The sequence below is a fragment of the Protopterus annectens genome, chromosome 1.part2 (assembly GCF_019279795.1).
Source record: "Protopterus annectens isolate FY-2018-M chromosome 1.part2, PAN1.0, whole genome shotgun sequence".
NCBI classification, from domain to species: Eukaryota; Metazoa; Chordata; order Ceratodontiformes; family Protopteridae; genus Protopterus; species Protopterus annectens.
The window spans coordinates 316,265,516-316,289,634 of record NC_056727.1 but is presented as its reverse complement, the minus strand read 5'-3'; the positions used below and the strand labels follow the sequence as shown (position 1 = coordinate 316,289,634).

General features: G+C 44.1%; 1 protein-coding gene across 1 annotated transcript in view; it reads left to right on the top strand.

Annotated features, from left to right (window-relative positions):
* The window catches only part of SPTLC3 (serine palmitoyltransferase long chain base subunit 3), a 1,995,977-nt gene that overhangs the window by 768,959 nt on the left and 1,202,899 nt on the right, over positions 1 to 24,119 (top strand). The window lies entirely within an intron of this gene.

The window sequence follows — 24,119 nt, the reverse complement described above, 5'->3', positions numbered from 1 at the left end:
TGGAGGTTCCTGACATAACTGAAGAAGGCTTTGTGGTTTCCCATGGTTTCAGAGGCTAGTTTCAATTCATAATTGGCTTTGGAGGTTTTCACAAGTGATCTAATTGGCTTGTTGAGGCTGGGTAGGGGGATTTTCCAATTTGGAATTTGTCTCTTTTTACCCTTGGACAGCAGTTTCTTCCTTTTGTTGTAAAGCCTGTTGATAGAGGACATCCACCAAGTCGGTTTGTGTTTCCTTGAGAAGCAGGCTTTAGTTCTGTTGGGTATGGCTGAATACATGTAGTTGTACAGATGCTTTATACTGCATTGGCGTAGTGTTTGTCATAGTAGTCTGTATCCCCTGAGGGGCATGGTAGTGTGAAGCTACTGATACCCTCACTTAGGAGGTTGTCGTCAGCTTTTGAGAAGTTTCTTAGCGTGGTTACGGCTGGGGGGGGGGGGTGGATAGAAACTTCAAATGAGACAGACCGATGATCTCATCTCACCAGGGAAGAACATATTATGGGAGTGGTGCAGCGGTCACCCATGTTGGTGACAACCAAGTCCGGAATGTTATCTCCCCTTGTGAGGGATGATACAAGCTGGTTTAGTGTGTTAGAATTGATGAAGTCAAGGAATCGATGGGTGAGTGCATTACTGCAGGAATAGTTCACCCAGTCTATGATGGGGTAGTTGAAGTCACCAAGGATCAGGGTGGTAGGGGGTACCTAGATGGAGTCAAGTAGGTCCAGTTGGGAAGTGTGGGTACCCTGAGTCATGGAGGGGTCTATATCTGGCTGTAACTTGGATGGTTGTCTTGCCAACTGTCAGTTGCATCTGGAGTAATTCCAGTGTATCATGCTGCCAAACAAGTCTGGAGGTTTGCCTGTCCTTAATGAAGATAGAGACTCCACAACCCTTAGTCTTCCCGACATCATTTTGGGGTCAGAATGTGTGGAATGAGGTATAGTCTGGTAAGGCAGGGGTGCTCTCTGCAGCCCTGAACCAAGTTTCTGTGACCGCACTGACATTGGCATCTTCCAGTGCGAAGACCGCCTCCAGTGAGTGCATTTTCTGGTTAAGGCTCCTAGTGTTAAGCAGCATGACCTTCAGTTTGCTTTTTGACAGATCTTTTATGTTGGAAGATTTGTCTTTGGGACATTGCCTAAAAAAGACACAGTGGGGGAGCAAGAGCCTTGGATCCAGAATCCCAGGGGTGACAGGTGGAGATCATCTCTGGCAAAGCATTGAGGCCTGGCAGTCATGTCATCCCAGGCAGACAGATACTGGATCCCCTTGGAAAGACACCAGAAACTAAGCCAATTGTTCAAGTCACTTATTTTTTTGTTGGTACTATGGTATCATTCTTGGTGAAAGTAGAATGCTGCTTAAAGCTAGGGTCATAACCTGCCTGGGAGACATACTTGAGAGCTCAATCATGTCTCTCTTCATATAGTCCAGGGAGGTATATCTCAAGTAATTCACACCAACATGGACAATGACAGAGTCATAATTGTACCTGTTGTGGAGAGACTTAAGTGCGGGCATGATGTGGCGGACTCTGGAACCTGGCACAACTGACTGTGACCTTTTCCTTGTCGAGCCTGGTGAGGGGGACATCAGTGTGTCTCATAATTGAGTCGCCAATGACTAATATGTTTGGTTTATTGTTATGCTTTATGGGCTATGTAGGTTTATTGTTATGCCTTATGGGCTGTGTTTGTGAGACACTGGTGTGTTGTCTGCTGTGTGTGATGTTTGTTGTTGTTTGTGGAATGTTTGTGAGTGTGTTTTGGAGGTCTCTGCTGTTAGATGCATTTCTTGCAAGTAGAAGAATTACGTGCTAGGTAAAGAGGGCTGTCAATCAACATGAGGCAGTTGCTACACTGTTTCAGTATGCCCATGTCGACCAGACTGGCAGGAGAAATTGATGGGAGTTGTCCAGACATAGTATTTTGAATACTTAGGTGGACTTATGACAGGGTTTTGATAAGGGTTTGTCCACAAGAGCGTAGACCAGAAAAACCTTCTTAAATGTAAAATAACTGGCCTGAAGCATAAGTGCTAGAACCAAAACTAAGATGCTTAGAATAGCAGATAAATTTAATCAGGCTACTAACAAACAGTAATAAGTACAGCAGAATAAAAGCATTTGAACACTTAAGAGCACACAGCAAAGTGAAATAAGGTAGTAAAGTAGGAAGAACACAGAGTAAGAGCAGTTGATTAAAGTGTAATTTTTTTTTAAGTGGAGAGGGAGGAAACCGAAAATAATTCAAGATTAAGACGCTAAGGGGGTTGGCTTTCCCAAATGCTCTCTTTGTACACAGTAGACAGAGCTAATAAGATGAGACTGGGAGAAGTGTCTGAAATCAAAGAAGCAAGGGGGTAGTCCTTCCCAAATGATCTCAATGTACTCAGTTGAGTGAGCAAATGAAATGGGGCTGGGAGGAGTGTCCAAAAATAAGTTTACAGCAGGGACGGGCAATTCCACAGCCACCAAGTTTAAGAATACAATAACACCTGGGCAAGAGGGTGGGAAAAACAAAAACACTGCTGGCAGAGATTACCAATATTTAGTCAGTATTCAGTGAAACAAATAAGTAACTGTTGTACAGTTTTAACTGTAACTGAAACAGATCAAGTGCAAAAAAGCATACTTGTATCAGCTCTGTATATCCAGATGTTTATAGAATCATCACAGCCAGCGAAACACCTCTGCTACTGAGCACAATTAGAAAGAAATGTAACTATACCAGTAGTATAAAGAAAAAGAGAGAGACTCTGCAGCCAAACACAAGCTGGTTCAGCAATATCCATATTTATGGGGACATGATAAAATGAAGTATTTAGGAGTATGAATTAAAATTATTCTGTTATGGCAGCTAAGGATATGTGGGAAGAAACTAAACAAAAGTTAATACAAGAACTGAGAAAATGGAAGCTTTGATGTTCTTCATCTCACATTGCTGCAGTCCTTACTTATGGGTAGTCCGCTGTCCTCGGTCGGCCCGAATACCAAAGTATTAGGCTGACGTCGGTCATGGGCGCACAGCCCTGACATCAGAGCGTCAGGGTATAAAAGCGCATGACCGACGTCATATCCTCAGTCTTTTTTGCCGCATGGTCCGATGCAGAAGCAGCGTTGCAAGTGCCGTTCGGCTTTCTGAAATTTTTCGTTTTCGGAGTTTCAGACATACCAAGTTGGGCTAAGTACCCCGTTGGGGAGCATTTTTGTTTTTCCTTGCCTCAGTTATTTACGGATGTCAGAAAAAGTGAATAATTGTATTTCTTTTGGGAAGCAGATACCATAGGGATTACCACTCGCTTTGTATCCCTTGCTTGGGACGAACCGCGACATAGTTGGGTGTCGGTTTTGTGCTAGGTTTAATAAGCGCACTATTAAGAGAAGACTAGATTGCGCTAGGTTAGTCTTTGGCAAACGGTGTAATTATAATATGCCGTCGGATCCTCCTACGCCCGCTTCCACGAAGAAACGTAAAGACAAATCTGTAAAGCCTAGACAGGATGATTAGTCCATTTGGACGCCGGTCCTTTAGAGACTGCAGTGGAACAGGTGGATCCGGCTGAAGTTTCTGTTGAGTCTCAGGGGGAAACCTTGATTTTACAGGATGTGGCTTCACAGGAGTCAGGTCAGGCTGAAGGGGCCTCTCAGGTTACTATTCTCCCTTCTTTGCCTAAGGGGGTTAGGCCTTCTGCTACTGTTTCTAGGGCTCCTTCTAAGGGCAGGTCTGTTTTGTCTTCTTCTGGAGTTAGTTCTGGTTCTTCAGGGTCTGTACCTAAGAAGCATATGCTTAAAATGGCAGAAGATTTGATTACTTTAATTAGAGGTTCCATGCCCCCTCCTGATAAGAGGCCCAGGGTAGAGCCATAGTTGGAAATTTTGGAGCAGGCCTCAGATGATTCTGAGTCTTCTGCTGAAGATATTCAAGATTTTCCTCCTTATTCGGATTCCGATGCAGAGGATTCTACTCCTTCTGCTTCCCCTCCAGAGGATTTTTCATTTTCAGAAACCTTACACTCTATGAGGGAACATTTTAAGTGGGAAGGACAGGATTACTCAGATTCCAGAAAGAGGCTTAGAGAGTTCTTGTTTTTACCACAGCACAGACCCTTGGCTATTCCTCCTGTTTTGGATGTTGTTCAGGATGTTTTCTCGGAGGCCTCATTTAATCCAGATTCTATGCCGCCTGCACCAGTAAAACCGGACAGGTATTATAGGGTACCTGAGGCTCATAAATACCTATATAAGAGTCCTAGGGCGGACCCAGAAACTATTAGTCAGGGGCCTAAGGGTGTTAGGGCTTCTGTTGTAAAGAATCCGGTTCCTCTAGATAAGGAAGCTAGAGCTTTGGACAGATGGGGTAAGAAGGTGTACACCTCTTCTACTTTAGCAATGAGGGCTTTAAATTGCCAATTTCATATGTTGAAATATCAGAATTTCCTCCTTTCTCAGCTAAAATCTAAAGTGGATGCTTTGGCAGAGGGCATAGAGTGTAAAGAATTGCAAGATTTGGTGCATGTTTCTGAACAGGTGGGGAAACATTCTTTGCAGTGTGGTTTTGATGCTTTGCAGGCTTCTTCTAGAGTGGCTGCCACTGGTTCAGTTCTTCGTAGGCATGCCTGGCTTAAGGATCAGAATTTATCTGAGCATGTTAAGTCTAGAATTCTGGATGCCCCTTTACAGTCCGAAGTTTTGTTTGGTCCTCCTGTGGAGTCTGTTTTGAAGAAAATGGAGGACAAGGCTAAGTCTATGCAGACTGTTAAAGACTTTTTGCAGGTTCAACCTCCTAAGTTTAGTAGAAATTGGCCGGCTAAGGGGTGGACGTACCCTTCTTCTGATTCCCAGTCTAGGGGTAGATCTAAGCGTGGTAGGGGCAGAGCTCAGAGTACCTTTAGGCCTAGAACATAGAGTTTGCCTGCTCAATCTGCTGGTGAGGGTAGGGGCCAGTCCTTTCGTAAACAGGCCCAATGACCTGCATTTTCAGCTGCCAGATTCTTCTTGCCTGGCAGCTCCTTTGGGAGGAAAGCTAGCTCTCTTCAAGCAAAATTGGTTTTTAATCACCCAAGACAAATGGGTGTTGGACATTATAAACAAAGGTTACAAGTTTTATTTCCATACCTTGCCTCCTTTCAAAGGTATGCCAGACATTCCTCCTCGGCAAAGGATGGAGGCTCACAAACAGATTTCATTACTTCTTCACATGGGAGCCATACAGCCAGTTCCTCCTTCAGAAGTGGGTCTAGGGTTTTATTCCGCCTGTTTCTAGTACCAAAGAAAGGGAACACGTGGAGACCGATTTTGGATTTATCTCTCCTCAACACTTATTTGGACATTCCAAAGTTCAAAATGTTGACATTACAACAGCTTTTGCCTCTGCTGGGAAAAGATCACTGGATGGTAACTCTGGATCTAAAGAGGCTTATCTTCATGTTCCTATCAGGCCCAGTTGCAGGAAGTACCTGCGTTTTCGAGCTGGAAATTTACATTGTCAGTTCTCTGCATTGCCCTTTGGCTTATCTACTGCGCCCAGAGTGTTCACAAAGGTTCTGGCTCCAGTGATAGCCTTTTCAGGATGGAAGGAATACAAATTTATCCTTATTTGGACGATTGCCTGATTATTGCACAAGACAAGGACGAGCTTCTTCAGCATCTACAGTATGTGATGGTAGTGTTAAGATGCCTAGGGTATTCTGTGAGCGAAACAAAGTCCAGTCTAGTACCCTCTCAGGACATGTGCTTTCTGGGTGTGAGACTGAATACAGCTTCCCAGATGGCCTTTTTGACCCCGGACAAACAGAAAAGTCTTTCACTTTATTTCCATCAAATGTCTCTACAGTCCAGGCTGACTGCAAGGACAGTCCTTCAAGCCTTGGGGTTCATGGCATCTTGTATTCTGGTGCTTCCCAATGCCAAATTGCATATGAGGAAGCTTCAATGGTATCTCAAAAATCTATGGACACAACACTGCCAGGATCTAGACACTGTCATTCAGATAATTCCTTGCATTCAGAAGGAATTTTTGTGGTGGGCTCAGGAATGTCACCTAAACAAGGGACTCTCTGTGACCCGACCAGAGGCGAGTCAGATTCTAACGACAGATGCCTCGGACAAGGCTTGGGGAGCACACCTCAATGTAAAATGGGTGCAAGACACGTGGCCTGCCAGACTTCAACATTTGCATATCAACTTGAAGGAGATGTTAGCAGTACAATTTGCATTGATGGCTTTCAAGGATTTACTTCACCCAGGGCAGGTGTTGATTCTAACAGACAACACAACTGTCATGTGGTACATCAACAAGCAAGGGGGAACTCATTCGTACCCTCTTTGCAGACAAGCAATGATTTTGTGGGAGACAGCTCTCAGTTACAACCTCAATCTTCAGGCAAGATTTCTAGCAGGAGCACAGAACTCCTTAGCAGATGTATTGAGCAGACAAATAGTGGATCCTCACGAGTGGAAATTGGATCCTCAGGTATTTCAAAAGTTGACAGTGTCATGGGGAACTCCAGACATAGATCTGTTCGCTTCTCCACTAAATTACCAGTTGCCAAAGTTTTGCACAAAAGGTTTCATCCCACAGCTTGGAAGGTGGACGCTCTGTCATTCAGTTGGAACAATCTTCATGTATATGCCTTTCCACCTCTACCTCTTCTGCCCAAGGTTCTCTTGAAGGCCAGACAAGACAAGCCATCCATGATCCTGATAGCACCGGATTGGCCTCGACAACACTGGTACCCACTACTGAGGAGTTTGGTCCGAGAGCCTCCATGGCCTCTGCCTTTGATTCCACACCTTTTGTCTCAGGAGGGCAATCACTTTCTCAATGTCAGAATTCAGTCTCTGCATCTAACAGCCTGGCATATTCTGTTTTAGATTCTGGAGGTTCTCAGCTTCCACAGCAAGTTTTGAATGTTATTTTGGAGGCCAGGAGGCCTAGTACAAGGAAAGTTTATGCTGATAAATGGAGGAGATTTTTTATTTGGAGCAAAGGGAAGGACTTTGATGTTTCCAAGCCTAATTTGAGTGCTTCCTTACAATATCTTACTGAGTTATTAGACAAAGGTTTGTCCTTCTCCTCCATAAAGATTCATGCTGCAGCCATTTCGGCTAATTATGACTGTGACCCTCCTTTATTCTCTCATCCTTTGTTTAAGCAGTTTCTCAGAGGGGCAAAGAACATAAGACCCCCACGTAGAGCTCCTACTCTTGCTTGGGATCTCAATTTTGTGTTGGAAAAGCTTACTCTACAACCTTTTGAGCCTGCAGCTACTGCCGAGTTAAAGTATTTGTCATGGAAAACTGCTTTTTTGTTGGCCATTACTTCTGCAAGAAGGGTTTCTGAATTACAGGCCCTTATGGCAGTGGAGCCTTTCTTGATTTTTCATAAGGATAGGGTATCTTTGTACTAATCCTTCCTTTATGCCTAAAGTGGTTTCTAGTGTGGCCTTAAACCAAACTATTCATTTGCCTACTTTTTATGCAAATCCTCAAAATAAAGGGAGAAGATTTTGCATACTTTGGATATTCACAGGCAGTTGCGTTATTATTTGAGCAGAACCAAGGAGTTCAGACAGTCTCAGCAGTTGTTTGTTTCTTTTGCTTTGGGTTCACAGGGTAGACCTGTTTCAAAACAAACTATTTCTAAATGGATTGGATTTTGTATTTCTTTTTGTTATTCCCATCATGGTAAGGAGATTCCGATTGGAATCAGACCTCATTCCACTAGAGCTACTGCAACTTCTACTGCCTTTCTATGGGGGGTAGCTGCAAAGGATATTTTGGAAGCAGCCACTTGGAGTTCAGTACATACTTTTTCTAAACATTACCACCTTCCTCTTTATTCTAAGTCTAGGGCTGGATTTGCCACTGCAATATTACAGGGCATTTTAGCAGCCCCTAATGCTTTATGATTTTTCCAACCTCCCTTTCCCGTTGCTTTGGGATTCTACCCATAAGTAAGGACTGCAGCAATGTGAGATGAAGAACATAGTACAGTTTTGTACCTACCATTAATGTAGATGTTGAAGATCCACATTGCTGCAGTCCAATTCCTCCCTCCTTCCCTCTGTAGCTTAGCATGGCTATATGGTTTGGGTGATGGCTGTAGTTGGGCATATCTTTTGGGAAGGTACTCTGTTTTTGGCTGTGGCCTTTCTTTTAGGGCCTTCTGACATCTGGGGCAAGAAAAGACTGAGGATATGACGTCGGTCATGCGCTTTTATACCCTGACGCTCTGATGTCAGGGCTGTGCGCCCATGACCGACGTCAGCCTAATACTTTGGTATTCGGGCCGACCGAGGACAGCGGACTACCCATAAGTAAGGACTGCAGCAATGTGAATCTTCGAACATCTACATTTATGGTAGGTACAAAACTGTACTTTATTTGGATATGGATAGTAAGACACAAGCAATCAAAATGTTTTTAGTCCCTTTAGTCTTTACACATATCAGGCATATTTTTATCAACCAGAGGAGAAGTTGTGGATAGCAATTAATAAAGAGTTGAAGGACTTTATCTGGGAGGGGAAGATGGCAAGAGTTAAGTGGAATAAGCTGATTCTTCCATTAGAACAGGGTGGATTGGGATTACCCAATTTGAAGGGGTATTTCAGAGCTGCAGTTAAGGCTGCTATACATAGCACAAGCAGAAAACTGTAATTCAAAGTGGAAAGTGATGATGTTGAAATGGGGGGAAGCTCGAGAAACAAGGAGAGACTGGGATTTTGGATGCAGGCCTTTAAGGAGAATAACAATAATCATACAGAATATTATATCCATAAAGTAGCAGAAAATATTCTAAGATGTAAGCCAACACGGGAAAGGAGAACGGAGATTCTGCCTATAGGGATAACTGCAATATGGGATATAGACAATAGGCAAGAGGGGGCTGGAATTTACTGGAGAAACTGGCAAAGGAACCAAGGTACTGGGAGCAAATAACTAGAGAGGGAAATGTAATAGAGTGAGAAGAGGCAAAGTATTTATTTGGACTGTAGGTTAAAGATTGCATTCCTTATCAAGGATTGATATCAGAGTGTAGGTAAAAGGAAAGAAATGGGGGGGGGGTTCTAAATTTAAGACCAGCACTGGTAGAGGTTTTAGTAGAATCTAGAACAGAAACTGCCATTAAAAAGGAATAATTAGTTAAGCATATAAAATATTGCACAATAACTATAAGACTCAATCAGAAGGGGTTAGAAAGGATTGGGAAAAGAGATTGGATAAGCATTTCACAAAGAAACAAAACAATGGGAGGATATCTGTATGTCTGCGTAGTATGCAGCAAAATCTAGAAGATTTAAGATTTTTGCTTGGAAACGTTTACATAGTTATTTTTATACCCCAAGTAGACACAAGAAAATTTTTCTGTAGACAGCAACTGTTGAAGGTGTGATAGGGGAAGAAAGAGGTACTTGGGAACATATTTTCTGGGAGTGCAGTGAGTTGGTGGACATTAAGGATTCCCTGCAGGATGTACTGTCGGACATGTTGGGTATGCAGATTGGTGTGATGAAGGAGATGTTTTTTTCTGAGGTGTGATACAGAATCGGCATTACCTAGACATGGTAAGACCTTGCTGTGTTTAATTATGAGTGCCAAAAACAATTATTAGAAAATGGAAATCAACATCTAAACCAACTATATTAGAAGTAGTGAATATAGTAACGAGATAAAACAAATGGAGAGATCTTTAGAAAAGGGTAGGAGCAAAATACATTTGAAAAAATGGTAATTGTTGAAACAATACATACAGGGAAGAATGAGGTCTAAAAGAAGGCAGGACTTAAAATGAGCTACGTAATGTTTGACTGAAAATGATTGGGTAAATTATAAGTAATGTATAATGTTTGCAACTGGGAGTGTGTCAGTATGGTTTGTGGTGTAAAATGCTTACAACTAGGATTGTGTCAGCGTGGTTTGTTTTCATTTATATAAATGTTTGATTTATTATGTTATAAGTGGTTTAATAAAGATGTTTATTGTTTAAAAAAGGGGCAGGAATTGAATAATTTAGGTAATGTTGCTTAGGTTGTATGATATATAGCAATGTATGTGAAGCATAATATTTGTTCATGTTAATTTTTATGTTCAGTTTGATTACTTTGGTATAAATATAAATTTGCCTATGTCACAAGTGATAATTCAGTGAAGGTAACAACAGCCCAACTGTCCAAAGTTCAGTTAGTGGCTTTGGATGCTTGATGGTACTGGCAATAAGTGTGGGAGGGGGCTATCTTGAGGAGTAGGGAAGAATGGAGCAGGCCACACACACTGCCTCCATTCCTTGGAGGAGGGTCTGTGATATAGGGCTACCTGGAGGTAGGTGTTGCGTTTAAGCCAGTGATGGGAGGTAGCTTTCAAAGCAAGCATACAGAAGTTCCCACTTACAAGGGAAGGACATTGTGAACATTCATGGTGATGCAGTTTGATCATACTTTCATCCAGAGTGTGGCGTTTGGCCGCTCAAACAAATGCTCTTGTTGGAGGGTTGCTAGTGTGAGCACAAAGCAACCTCTTTCCTACCTAAGTAATAGCTATCCTTAGACAGTTCTCACTGCATCTCGGGGTGGAATTCTCAAAAGAAAGAATATGCACAGTCTGAATGAAGGGTGGCTTAATAGTCAGGTAAGTGAGCAAAAATAACACAGGAAAAAAATGACTAGCGGAGGTCTTTATAAGTTATTTCTCAGCTTGAAGAGGATACAATTGTCTGATCCCTCTCAGTGAGAAATTTGACCTGATGCAAAAATAAAAGATGTTATGTGATCCTATCTCGCCTACATTCTGTACTGATGGGTTCGGAGCCGATCCCTCGGCTCCAACTCGGCACGCTTATGCTATAGAGCGAGGCCTCTTATTGGCTGAGCTATCTTTATCCCAGGATGCACCACCACTAATCCCCCAGATCTCGTTTGCCTCTATCAAGCTTAGACGTGGTCTCAACATTGGCTGGGCTAAGTACTATTTATTAGGCTTTTTCCTGTCACAAATTTCCTTACTTTGAACCCAAAAGCTGTTTTAACAGCTGCTGTTATTATATTAGTGTGACTGGTGAATTTTTGTTGGTAAATTCGTGATTTTTTTAGTCAGGGAAGGTTTCCCGTTTTAGTTAGAGGGGCCTTCCCCTGTTACTTTGCTGCTTGTGTATCTTTCTTGGGTCAAGTACCCGTTTAAGTTAGAGGGTCTTGACTCTCTTTCTTCCTTTTTTGTCTATTAACTGTTTAGTGTAAAAAAAAAATATATATATATATATATATATATATATTGTTGTTATATTTTGTTGAAGTTGTTGAATTTAACTATACCTTTAACTAAAGTTTAGTGTTTTTTCACTTAGATAGGCAAAACTGTTATGTCTAAAGAACACAAACCCTCCGGGTTTAAGAAATGCACGAGGTGTGGTTTTAAAATGTCCATAACGGACGACCACTCCTCGTGCGTCTATTGCTTAGGTGCTAAACACCTACAAGAGTCGTGTAGTGTGTGCCACTCGTTCTCTTCTAGAGTCCTCCAGGAGAGGAAAAACAAATTAATCCTCAAGGGATTAATCAAGCCTTCTTTCGAGGAGGCTTTATCTTCCTCTCCGTCTCCTTCTAAAAAGAAGAAAGCGTCGGTTCCGACCAGTCCGTCGGAACCGACCGCTAAAAAAGCTAAGCAGACTTCTCCATCGGCTCCATGGACTTCGGAGCCGAGGTCGGAACGGTCTGCCTCAATGCCTCCAGACTCGACCCCTCTGGTTTCGGAGCCGATTTCTGGGGCATCGAGAGGCGGGTCACCCTCATCGGCTCCACTGATATTGGAGCCGATAAGGATTACCGGCTCAGACTCTTCCCCCTTGGAGCCGAAGTCCTTATCGGCACCGAGGGAAATTTCCTTGAAACCTTCCTCGGAGCCGATAGTTGTTGAGTCCATTCGGAGCCGGTCCCCGAGCCCTTCAGAGCCGATGGAGAAATCGGTTCGGGCCCGATCGGTATCCTCTAGATCATCCAAGAAGTCTGATTCGGACATCGACAGGGTGCTCCTTCGACTCTTCCAGTCTCCGGTGTTCCAAAAGCTAGTTTCGGCTCCAGCCCATTTGGCTTCGGAGCCGATGGTCCACTCCCCTACTGTGGTTCCTCCTCCAACAGCTTCGGCACCGTTGGAGCCGGTGCTGGTGGAACCTGTGGAGGTGTTAGGGTCGGGCCCGACCCTTGCTCCAACTCCGGCTCTTGGGTCGGAGTTCAGTACACAGACTTCTTCCTTTGGCCCTGGGGGGGAGGCTTCGGGATTGATGCTTTCGGTCCCAAGTCTCCCTCTTGGTGTGTCGGTGGCGGGAGTGCCGTCCACTGTCGTGGGACCCTCCCAGGATTCTGGTGGTCCCGCCTTCAGGGCTATGAGGAGTGCTTTAGCCAAATCTTCCTTGGCTACCTCCACGGTTTCCCCAGCTCCTTCCCTACATACGGAGACTGGGTCGTTGGCAGTCCCCCTGTCCTTAGACAGCGAAGCCCCCGGGCCTCAGGTTACCCCCCGCTGGGGTTTCTCCCCCTCCTGGAGGTCCTTCTGAAGCCTCTTCGGAAGAACCCCCCAGGAAGAGATCGTGCAAGAGGAAGCACGTTGACTCCCCTGATGAGTCTGACATCTGACACTGATCTCGATGATGCAGAGGGGTCCCCCAAGTCGTCCTCGGATGATGTCTCCTTTGCAGACATCCTGGAAGCCCTAAAACAACGAGGCAGCTCGCAGTCCAAACCTCCCTCTGATGATGAGTCAGTGTTCCTGAAGGCCTTCGGGGCTCAGCCCTACACCCCCTGGGTGTCTCCGCCCTTCGACGAGCTCTTGGATTTGATCTGTCATAGGGCGTGGGAACACCCAGACTCTGTGGAACCGGTGCCTGCTCGTCCGAACAAATTTCTCTCGGCGCCCCCTGATAGAGAGTTCCTAACTAAAGGTGTGGCTGTAGATGCTTTGGTGGTGGCATCTGCTACCCAGCAAGATGTAGCAGAGGCTTCTACGTCCGTCCATCCTCCTAATAAGGAGTCTAGGAGCATGGATCGATGCAGCGCACCCTCAGTTCAGCGGCCTTTACACTGAGGTCCTTGAACTACCTTACGCACTTTACCAGATTTCAGAGGGATCTGATTAAGGAGCTATCCGATACCCTCTTGGGTAACCTGCCTGAGGAGCTGGCCCAGACGGTTGGCTCTCAGCTGGCTACAATGTCGTCCATTTCGAACTCGTCCATGAGGCTCATTTCTTATGCAGCCGAAGGGGCGAGTAGAGCGGCGGGTACAGGCATTGCTCTACGGAGACAAGCCTGGCTCCGCCTGTGTCATTTTGCAGAGGCCTTTAAATCTTCATTTGCTGACGCCCCCTTTGATGGGTCCTCCCTGTTTGGACCCAAGGTAAAGGACACACTAACCCGCTGTGAACAGGAGGGTAAGACTCTGTAGGGGCACGATTTTCCACTCCCTTTCGGCCTTATCCCAAGCCTAAAAGAGGAGGGAAAATGTGGTTCCATAGATCTCAGAAGCCTTATCCCTCTCAGCAGGAGGATTCCCCTTCCAGAGGCAGAGGAGGGGGAAATTCTTCCAGAAGACGCCGTCCCAGAGGCGGCAGAGGCCCTCGCAACACTGGAGACCGCGAGTCCTTTCGTGGCTCTTCAGCCTTTCATAGTCCCTGAGGGATTGCCCGGCTGTGCTGCTCCGGAGCCAGTCGGGGGTCGTTTCTCGAAGCACCTAAAGGCCTGGGAAGGTATCACCCAGGACCGATGGGTGCTTCGGATTATCGCCGGAGGTTACTCCATCCCATTCTCTCACCCCCCCCCCCCAGTCCAAAAAAATCCCGGACCCGCCACCCAGTCAACGGGATACCGCAGCCTCAGAAGTTTCAAAGCTGCTGCAAAAAGGAGTCATCCAACCGGTCCCGCAGACCAGATCGGATTAGGGACTTACTCAAGATTCTTTTGGTGCCAAAAAAGACCGGGGACTTGAGGCCCATTTTGGACCTCAGCATCCTAAACCGTTCAGTCAGAAAGTCCAAGTTCTGAATGGTCACCCTACAAACCATTCTCCCATTGCTGGAGAAAGGTGTTTGGATGTGCTTCATAGATCTCAAGGACGCTTATTATCATATCATGGTACATCAAGCGTCCAGGAGACATCTGCGCTTCAGCCTAGGAGGCAGTCATTTTCAGTTCCGTCGCTGCCCTTTGGTCTCACCACAGCCCCCAGGGTGTTCACCAAGTGTTTGGCAGTCGTGACTGCTCACCTGAGAAGTCTAGGATTCCAGGTGTTTCCGTATCTAGACGACTGGCTCCTAACTGCCACCTCCAAGCATCTACTTCTGCGGAGCCTACAAGCCACTATATCTCTGGGCAATTCCCTTGGAATCACCTTCAGTTGGCCAAAGTCTGTGTTGCTGCCATCTCAACGAATAAGATTCATAGGGGTAGAGATAGACTCAAACCAAATGCGGGTCTTTCTACCTACAGACAGAATAGAAACCATACAGACTCAAGTTCGAGCCTTACTTCCCAGGTCCAAAGCCCCAGCCAGAATGGTCCTGCAGCTATTAGGATCCATGTCCACCACGGTTCTTCTAGACCCCTTGGCAAGGTTGCACATGAGAATTCTCCAGTGGCTTCTTTCAGCTCAGTGGTCCTTTCAGGAACTCCCCCTCAGTCACCTTGTATGGATCACGGAATCTTGCAGACGGGACCTTCGCTGGTGGCTAGTGCCCTCCAACTTGGATCAGGGACGACCCTTTGTTCTACCTCCCCCGGCGGCCACTTTGACCACGGACGCCTCCCAGACAGGGTGGGGGGGGCATTCCCTGGGCAGGTCAGTCCAAGGCAAATGGCATCCGGAAGAGACTTTGCTTCATATCAACATCTTGGAAATGAGGGCAGTACTTCTGTCCCTTCAAGCTCTTCATGATTATCTCCCTCAGGGCGTAATTGCTGTTCACTCAGACAACATGTCAGTTGTTTGGTACTTGAACAAACAGGGAGGGACCAGATCCTATCCTCTTTGCAGAGAAGCCATGACAGTTTGGGAATGGGAAGTCTCGACCAAACGTTTCCTAGTGGCTACTCACATACCAGGCAAGTCCAATGTGATAGCCGACAGATTGAGCAGAACCATCCTCTCTCCTCACGAATGGTCTCTGAATATGACAGTTGCAAGTCAGATTTTCAGCGAATGGGGAGTTCCGTGTTGCAACCTCTTCGCGACTCCTCTGAATGCGAAGTGCAAAGAATTCTTCTCCCTAACCCCGGCTCCGGGGAAGAGCCCCATGGACGCATTAGTCCATCCTTGGCCCACCGGCTTGCTTTATGCCTTCCCGCCAGTTTCTCTCCTTCCCAGAGTGATTCAAAAGGCATCTCTCTTGGGGAGCAAAATGATCTTAATTGCGCCTTACTGGCCTCGTCAAGTGTGGTTCCCCTATCTTCGGAAACATGCCCTGGGAGGTCCATGGTTCCTGGATCAGATCCCAGACCTCCTGGTTCATCAGTCGGGACTATTCCACCAGTCCCTACACACCTTAAAATTGACGGCTTGGCTCCTCCTCTTCCGACGATAGTCAGGAGTCATACATTGGATCCAGATGTTGTACACATATTATCTTCGGCCCATAAGTCTGCTACAAAAAAACTGTATTCTAGCAAATGGAAAAGATTTGCTATTTGGGCTCGACTCCGGGGCCTGGACCCCATTTCTACCCCCGTGGCAGAAGTACTAAAATTTCTGACTTCTCTTTTCAATCAAGGCTCTTCAGTTTCTACCATCAAGGTACAATTGGCAGCAATTTCTAATTTTCACGTATCCATGGACCCACCTTTAATGAGCAACAGATTGTGTAAGACCTTCTTGAAAGGTGCTGCTCTATTAAGACCTCCGATTTCTCATCCTGCACCTCCATGGGATCTCGATATAGTGTTACGCGCCTTGACTTCTTTCCCCTTTGAACCGGCAGCTACATGTGATCTAAAGTTTCTATCAGGGAAGACAGCCTTTCTGGTGGCGATTACTTCTGCCAGAAGAGTTTCAGAACTTCAGGCTTTGTCAGTAAAACCCCCGTACTTGGTTTTTCACAAAGACAGAGTATCCCTCAGGCCAAATCCTTCCTTTGTCCCTAAAGTTTGTTCTAGTTTCTGCTTACAGCAATCGTTAGAGCTTCCAGTTTTTTTCCCAAAATACTCTAACAAAGCGGTGTTCATATTCCACACACTAGATGTCCACAGACAGTTACGTTTTTATCTAGATAGGACCAAACAATCAAGGAAAACAGATCAGTTGTTTGTATCGTTTGCAGACAATAAATTGGGCAAAGCTGTCACGAAGGTCACTATTGCCAAATGGATCAGGGACTGTATTACTCAAGCTTATTTTTATTCTAACAAAGAGCTTACCGACTCTGTCAAAGCTCATTCTACAAGGGCTATGGCTACTTCGATAGCATTTCATTCTGAGCTTGCTATTAGTGACATTTGTGCTGCGGCTACATGGTCTTCCCCGCACACCTTTATTTCCCACTACAAATTAGATGTGGCATCTAGAGGACGAGTTTCATTTGGTTCCACAGTGCTCAGGAGTGTTTTCCAATGAGCCACCCGGGATTTAGGTGCTAGGGACGCTGTCCCATCAGTACAGAATGTAGGCGAGAAAGGATCACATAACATCTTTTAGTTATGTACTCACCATAACTTTAGATGTTTGGGATCCATCTCGCCTACATTCCTAATAACCCACCCTCCTTCCCCCTTGCTTGGAGATCAGAGGATATCAGAAGGTCCGAATCCTGTTGTTTCATCTTGAAACATCTAACAATGTTATATAAACAAGTTGTGCATGTGAGCATGAATGCGGACAAACAAGATCTGGGGGATTAGTGGTGATGCATCCTGGGATAAAGATAGCTCAGCCAATAAGAGGCCTCGCTCTATAGCATAAGCGTGCCGAGTCAGAGCCGAGGGATCGGCTCCGAACCCATCAGTACAGAATGTAGGCGAGATGGATCCCAAACATCTAAAGTTATGGTGAGTACATAACTAAAAGTTAGCATGTTTTGCAGCACAGCAAACTCCCTTGCAACCACCATGTGGAGGGCAACCCCACCCCTCTCCTCCTTACTCACTTATGATGTAAAGATTGGTGCAGCAATGGAGTGTGGTGAAAGTTTAAGGAAGGATTTAGAAGGGTTAACAAAGTGAAGCAGTATAATGACAGTTGAGGTTCACTGTAGACAAATGCGGAGCACTGCACTTGAGCCACAACAGGCCTCTTGTGATATATTATCTGGGAGAATCAAACTAATGACAGCAAAGCAGGAAACGTATTTGGGAGTGCTGATCATACCTGGACTGCAACATTAGTGGCAGAGTGAGATGGCAGTACGTGTAGCAAAGAAAATGCTGAGTAACCATTGGAAATGTCAGGACCAGTTAGGCCGAGTAGTAAAACGCAGAGACTGAATGACTAAAAAATGGACTTACATATACTAAGTTTGAGATAGCCATTTCTCAAGATATTCCCTGTTCTCTGAGGTATGGCGATCTTGAGGTTGGTTTATGTAGGTTTGGGAGGTGTGAGGAACTTGCCCACCACATCGGTGGGAGGTGCTTGCCTCCCTGCAGAAAAGAAGTTTAAAGCAGAAGAGTGATGTTCAGGATTCGTTCTTCTCTTGTAGTTTTGGTCTTTTTTTTAGCTTGTGGCACTTGGCATTTTGAGTGCCAACATTTCAATAGGGAGCCCAATGCTGAGGTGTTGCCCCTTTGGCAGTGTGGCATGAAGTATTAAAATTCATAGGCTGAGTTCTCAAGCTTGGCATCAATTGATTGATATGAATCCATGCTTGTATTTTCCACTTCCCATATATATATATATATATATATATATATATATTTATATATATATATATATATATATATATATATATATATATATATATATATATATATATATATATATATATAAATATATATATTTATATATATATATATATATATCAAGATAATATTTAAATGAAGGTAATAACTGGCTACTTCTGATTTAAGGAGATGCATATTCCATAATCTTGTAAGAAATTGTGTAAAGGCTGATAGGTTGGTACTAGGCTATTGGCCCTAAGGGCCTATACAAGCCTAGCCATAACAATTCCCTGGATATTTCTTCCCACAATATTTATTTCCCTGGACCCCTGTCTAGCAGGACGACTGACGTGATCCCCTGGGTGAATTTCCTATCTCCCATCCAATCGTCAAGGTTCCTTTTGAAGAGGGCCAAGGAGGCGCTCAGCTTGACATGTATGGGCAGTCTATCCCAGAGTATGGGGAGTCTCTGGATCAGGAACCTATCCCTTCAGCATGTTTTGTTCTTTGTGATGACAAGATTTTGATCCCTGGAGAGTGTGGCTCTGAGGGATTGGGATTTCTTTAAGTGAAGCATGTCCAACAGCTCAGGGTTTGACATGGCCTTGTATGTTAAGCAGAGATCGCCTCTGAGTAGATGATATGCCACAGAGTATAGCTGGAATTTTTTTAGACAGTCAGTATAGGGCATCTGCTTTAGGCCTGTGATTGTTTTAGTGAGGTATTTCTGCGGCCTTTTCAGCTGTTACAGATGTCTTGTAAGGTACATACCAAATGGGACCTTGTACTCTATAATGGGTCTAATGAGGGATGAATACAGTAGGACAGTGATCTTTTTTCTGGGGGAAAAGCCCTTAGTGATGAGGTGTGCCACATAGAAGAATTTTGTGACTGTTGTGGCGATGTGGTTATCAAAGGTGAGACCACTGTCCACCTGTGTCCCTAAGTCTCTCATCTCACTTTCGGTGTTTAGTGTACTGCCACCTATGTGGTAAATTCATGGGTACATGTTTTTTTCCCAAAGGGGATAACTATACATTTCTTGGCATTAAGCTTGAGCCCATGGCTGTGGCACCAAGCATCTGTTTCTGTAAGGCTGTTTTGTAGAATATTCATATAATTTGGGGATTCAATGATGGCTCCCAGTTTGCAGTCATCTGCGAACTTTGTTAGCCAGAGTCCCTCAGTGTTGGCCTGTACTTCAGAGAACTAGATGCCAAACAACAATGGTCCCAGAACTGAACCCTGAGGTACTCCACTTGTTACTTGTCTGGAGCTGGATTTGGAGTCAGCTACTTTTACGGTCTGTGTTCTGTCAGTAAGCCAGTTGGCAACCCATCGAGTGACGTAGGGATTTATGCCCTGCTTTGTAAGTTTATCTATGATTCCAGAGTGGGGGTGGTGTCGGAGGCCTTGGTGAGGTCCAGATAGGCTGTGTGGACCGCTTTACCCTCATCCACAGCTCTGGAGACTGATTTGAAGAAGTCAAGCAGGTTCAGGAGACAAGATCAGCTCTTCACTAACCCAAACTGGGTGGGGTCCAGTGTTTGCAGGTTGCCAATATCTTTGTTTATAAGTTCCATGGTAATGCATTCCATGCCCTTGCAGATCAGGCTCGTCAGACTGATGGGACGGTAGTTCCCGGGATCTAAGGTGGATCCCCCCCTTGTGGAGTGGGATAACTGTAACTGTGTGCCATTCAGTGAGCACGAAGCTTGAGGTGAGGCTATGATTAAACATGACACTTAGGTGAGGTGGTGCCATTTCATTTTGTAGCTCATTTAGTACACAGTCTGGGATGTCATCTGGTCCCATGGATGCTGTATTCTTAGCTGTGGAGAGTGCGGTTTCTACATGTGGCCATGATTACCGGAATCTGGCAATCTTTTGGTATTGAGATGGGCCTTTTAGGTGGTGAGAGGGGGTGAAGTTGGCACTAAATCGATCTGCCAGGATATTGGCAATATCCTTGGAATCAGTATATTTAATGCCATTCTGTTGTAGCTCAGAGCATATCTGAGCTTTGCCATTTAGATTCTTGACATAACTGTAGAATTCCTTGTGGTTGTCTTTGGAGACCTTTGGCAATGTTATTTTCGTAATTAGCTTTGGAGGATTTTATGAGGGATCTCAGATTTTTACTGGTGATGGTAACGGAGTTTTTTGCATCCTGAGATTTTACTCTTTTCTGCAACAGTTTCTTTCTTCTGTTGTATAGTTTGTTTATAGGTTCATAGGTTAGTGCTAGGCTAACTGCCCTGGCAAGCCATTGTAAGCCTAACCAATTATCCCTTGTGAGACTGAAACCCTGCACCTTGTGTTTGTAAGGCAAACATCTTAACCTTTATGGCAGGGGACCACCAGATTGGCTTCCTTTTTTTGGAGGATAGCGTCTTGGTTCTATTTGGGATGGCATGATTTATGCATGAGTGGATGTGCTTGTACAGTGCCTTTGTGTAGGATTCAGCAGTCGAACTTTCTGCTCCTGTTTGCATGGGTGTCTTGAAGTTTGTCACTTCTGACTTGAGTAGCATGAAGTTGGCTTTGGAGAAGTTTTTTATGGAGGTTTCCTTACTGGGGGGTGGGGTGGGGATGGGATGTGGATGTCAAGGGTGATTTGCTTATGGTCAGACCTGACCAATGAGGGGATGACCACTGGTGTGGAGCATCTATCTCCCGTGTTGGAAATGACCAGGTCTAGGATATTGGAGCCCCTGGTGGGACAATGGATTAGTTGATCCAGGGCGTTGGAATTTATGAATTCCAAGAACCGTTGGGAAACGGTGTTGGTACCCGAGTAGTTTTCCCAGTTAATGGCAGGGTAGTTGAAATCACCCAGTATTAGGGATTTTGGTTGTATCTTAATATTTTCCAGTATGTTTAGAAGGTGTAGTGAGAATCTTAGGGCATGGTGGGGGATCTTTAGCAAGCTACAATTTGGATTGCAGTCTTAACTAGTGTTAGTTGCACCTGGTATGTATTTATAACATATTTTTCTGATATTATTTTTAATATTAAATTCCCACATTTGATATTTGCTTCTTCAGTGTTGTGTTTCAGGCAAAAATTTTCCAAAAGATCTAGATTAGACATTGCCTTATAGACCTGGCAGACGTCATCTACCTCTAAATAACCTATAAGAAACAGAATATAATAATATTCCTGGAGGCTTTCTGAGGTCTTAACATTCATAGGATCATAGGAGGTAACTAGGCTAATAGCCTTGGGGCCCTTACAAGCCTAGCCAAGAGTTTATCCCCATTTAAAAATGTATATCCCAATCTTCTTGATTCAAAGTTCAGTAATTAATTATATGTGCATTTTGCTTGTTGAATTAAACTATAAACTCTAATTTTAAGCTATATGTCAATGTGCAGCATAAAAGTATTTGTTTATGCACTGAATGAGGTTTCTTACTGGAAGCATAAAACCTGAAACTGTGAGTCTCATCACTTCAAACCCAAAACTGTGATGGGTCCATGAAGCAGAGACAGTGCATCTTCCTGTGCCACTGTAACCCCAGTTTAGGAACAGACTTAGGCTGCTTGTAGGCCTGGCTGGGGGTGAGGGGATAGGAAGAAGCAGCCAACAGCCTGGTTCTGTCTGTGTAGAGGGCATGGGTAAATCCTGATGTCTGTGCAACCTCTGTTGGAGAACAGGAGCCTTGCAGGTTTTCACAGGTTAATGCAGAGGGCAGCAATAATGTCCTGATGTCATTGCACTAGGCACTTTCAAGCTAGGGACACTGACAGACCACTGTGAGAGTGCCAGCAGCCAGATGCATGCTGACTTCTCCTCACTGGATCCCTCACTCTCTGGGCTTAGTAGAGAGCTCTGTTGAGATTAACTCCCTGAGCAATTGGGGGTCTTCCCTGGTCATGTGCTATAACTGTGATATCTGGTTGCAGTAATTAGGAGATCTTGGGATGAGTGAATGGGAGGAACAAGTTGAGGCTGTTTTTGGTTATGGATCTTGCTGTTACACTTTTGAAGCATTTTTGTAGGGTAGAGATCACGCCCTGTACCCTTGATGTGGAGGTCTGTATCCCATACCACCCTCTAACTCCAGGATTGTTATATCTTGAAGAAGGGTACATACTCCAAGATGCCACAGTGTCAGAGGTAGCATGCATTCCCATAATCACACTTAAATTGCAACTTTAATACAGATCAAATTTAAATTCCTCTGACTTTCAACTGGCACCAACTAAAGAGATTTGTATGTTTAAGTGAGCTGTGCTATCTTTTGCTAGCACAGTTTGTGCATTTGCCAATTTTCCCATCGTTGGAGTTGGTATGCATAAGTAAAGGGGGAATGGGGGGCAAAGCCTTCTACATAGGGGATGCAGGGTTATGGCTCTGTCGGAAAAAAAAAGTTTCTTATGATTTATGCTGGTGTTTACTGTTAAGTATATTGGTAGATTTGTATGTTTCTCTATATTCTTTCAATGTGTGCATTTGTGTATACAGCAAGATTATCATTGTCAGGGGCTTGGGCTTTTGGTATTACAAATGTGATACTCTGACATTTGATTATCTGGCGTTTGATTCACAGACTTGAATTATTCCTTGTTAGCACATAGGTTAGTTACCCTTATCTATTCTTTTCAGAAGTTATACGTTTATAAAATAATAAGTACATTACTAGATTTGCATGTATCTCTATATTCTTTCAATGTGTGCATTTGTGCATACAGCAAGATTATCATTGTCAGGGGCTTTTGAGACTACAAATGTGATACTCTGACATTTGATTATCTGGCGTTTGATTCATGGGCTTGATTATTCCTTGTTAGCACTTAGGTTAGTTACCCTTATCTGTTTTTTTTTTCAGTAGTTCTGCGTTTATAAAATAATCCATTCAACAAAGTACAGTCAGTCATATTCCTCAATTTTGATTTCATCCCTCTGCCCAGAGAAATGCTTTCCAAGAGATCTTCATGTTTCATTTGTTAATGGCATGCAGTCTACCTCTGTCATAAAATTTACTACTGATGCCATTATTCATTGTCCACCTGTTTCAGCTGCAGAAACTAAGATATCTGTTCATCTCAATTTTTACACTCCAGTTTATGCCTTGTTAATAGTAAAGCCCATAGCATACTGTTCATGACAAAGTCTTCATCCAGACTTTATTATGAACTTTGTGAAGTCTTGTAATAAGTGACATTGAATTGAATGTTGCAAAAGTTCAAGGGGGTTAAATTTGTGCATGCATTAAAATGTGATGCCCGTGCTAAAATGGTTATTACCCAGGCAAATTAAAAGCTGAGTCTTCTCTATAGGATGTCATCTTATGTGACATTTGAATCTAGAATCAAGATTATTTGGGGCATATTGAGTTGGATCTAGGACTGTTGAACGAAAGTTCAACAGTCTGAATCTACTTTCACTGAACACACTTTAGCGAAAGTGCTTTTCACCGAAAAAGCCTTTCGCTAAAGTGTGTTAAAAAAACAAACAAAAAAAAAAAAAACAGTAAATTAATGTTTATGCAGGGGGCAAGCCTCCCTGCACCCCCCATGTGGGGGGCTATGCCCCCACACCCCCTCTACTTTAATATTCTCACTCCGAGCTCGCACTACAGTGAGGAGAAGGGAAGTTTTCCCTCATCCGCACAGTAGTACGGTCTCTGCAATAGTCATTCCCCCACAACTCCCTCTAGCTGTAGGCATACTTCCGCGAAAGTTCTTCTTCGGTGAAAAGCACTTTCACATAAGTATGCCTGGCCATTTTTATTTCTTTTAAAAATTCCTTTGCAGATCAGTACGGGTACCATTGAGTTATCCCCTTCTGTATGCAGTTTATATTTTAAGTAGCTTGCCTTCCTGTTCCAAGCATCAAAATGCATTCTGTAAAATTATGTTTTTCAATTAAACTTTTCTTAAATTGCAGTCACAGTAAATTGGCAGCAAAGGGTGCTAGAAATGAGAGCCCAGGAAAAGGAGGTAATAGAGGCTAGAGTGAGAGTCTTTTACATTTGTAAAAATACTCATATTACATTTCAAAATAAAATATAAAAAGAGCTGGCCTCTAGAATGTAATTAAAGATGGGGGCAGTGATTCTATCCCCTCAACTTTTTCAAGACTCTTTACCTAAGGAAGTCCTTTCCATTCATTCAAATGTAGTTGTAGTCCTAGTATGTCAGCAAGCAAGGGAAATTCTGTTCTTCCTCGTTGTGTCAAGAGGCCTTCATAGTTTGGTAAATAGCAGTCAACTTCTATCACTTTCTAGTATTGGTGCATTTGCCATTGTTTAAAAC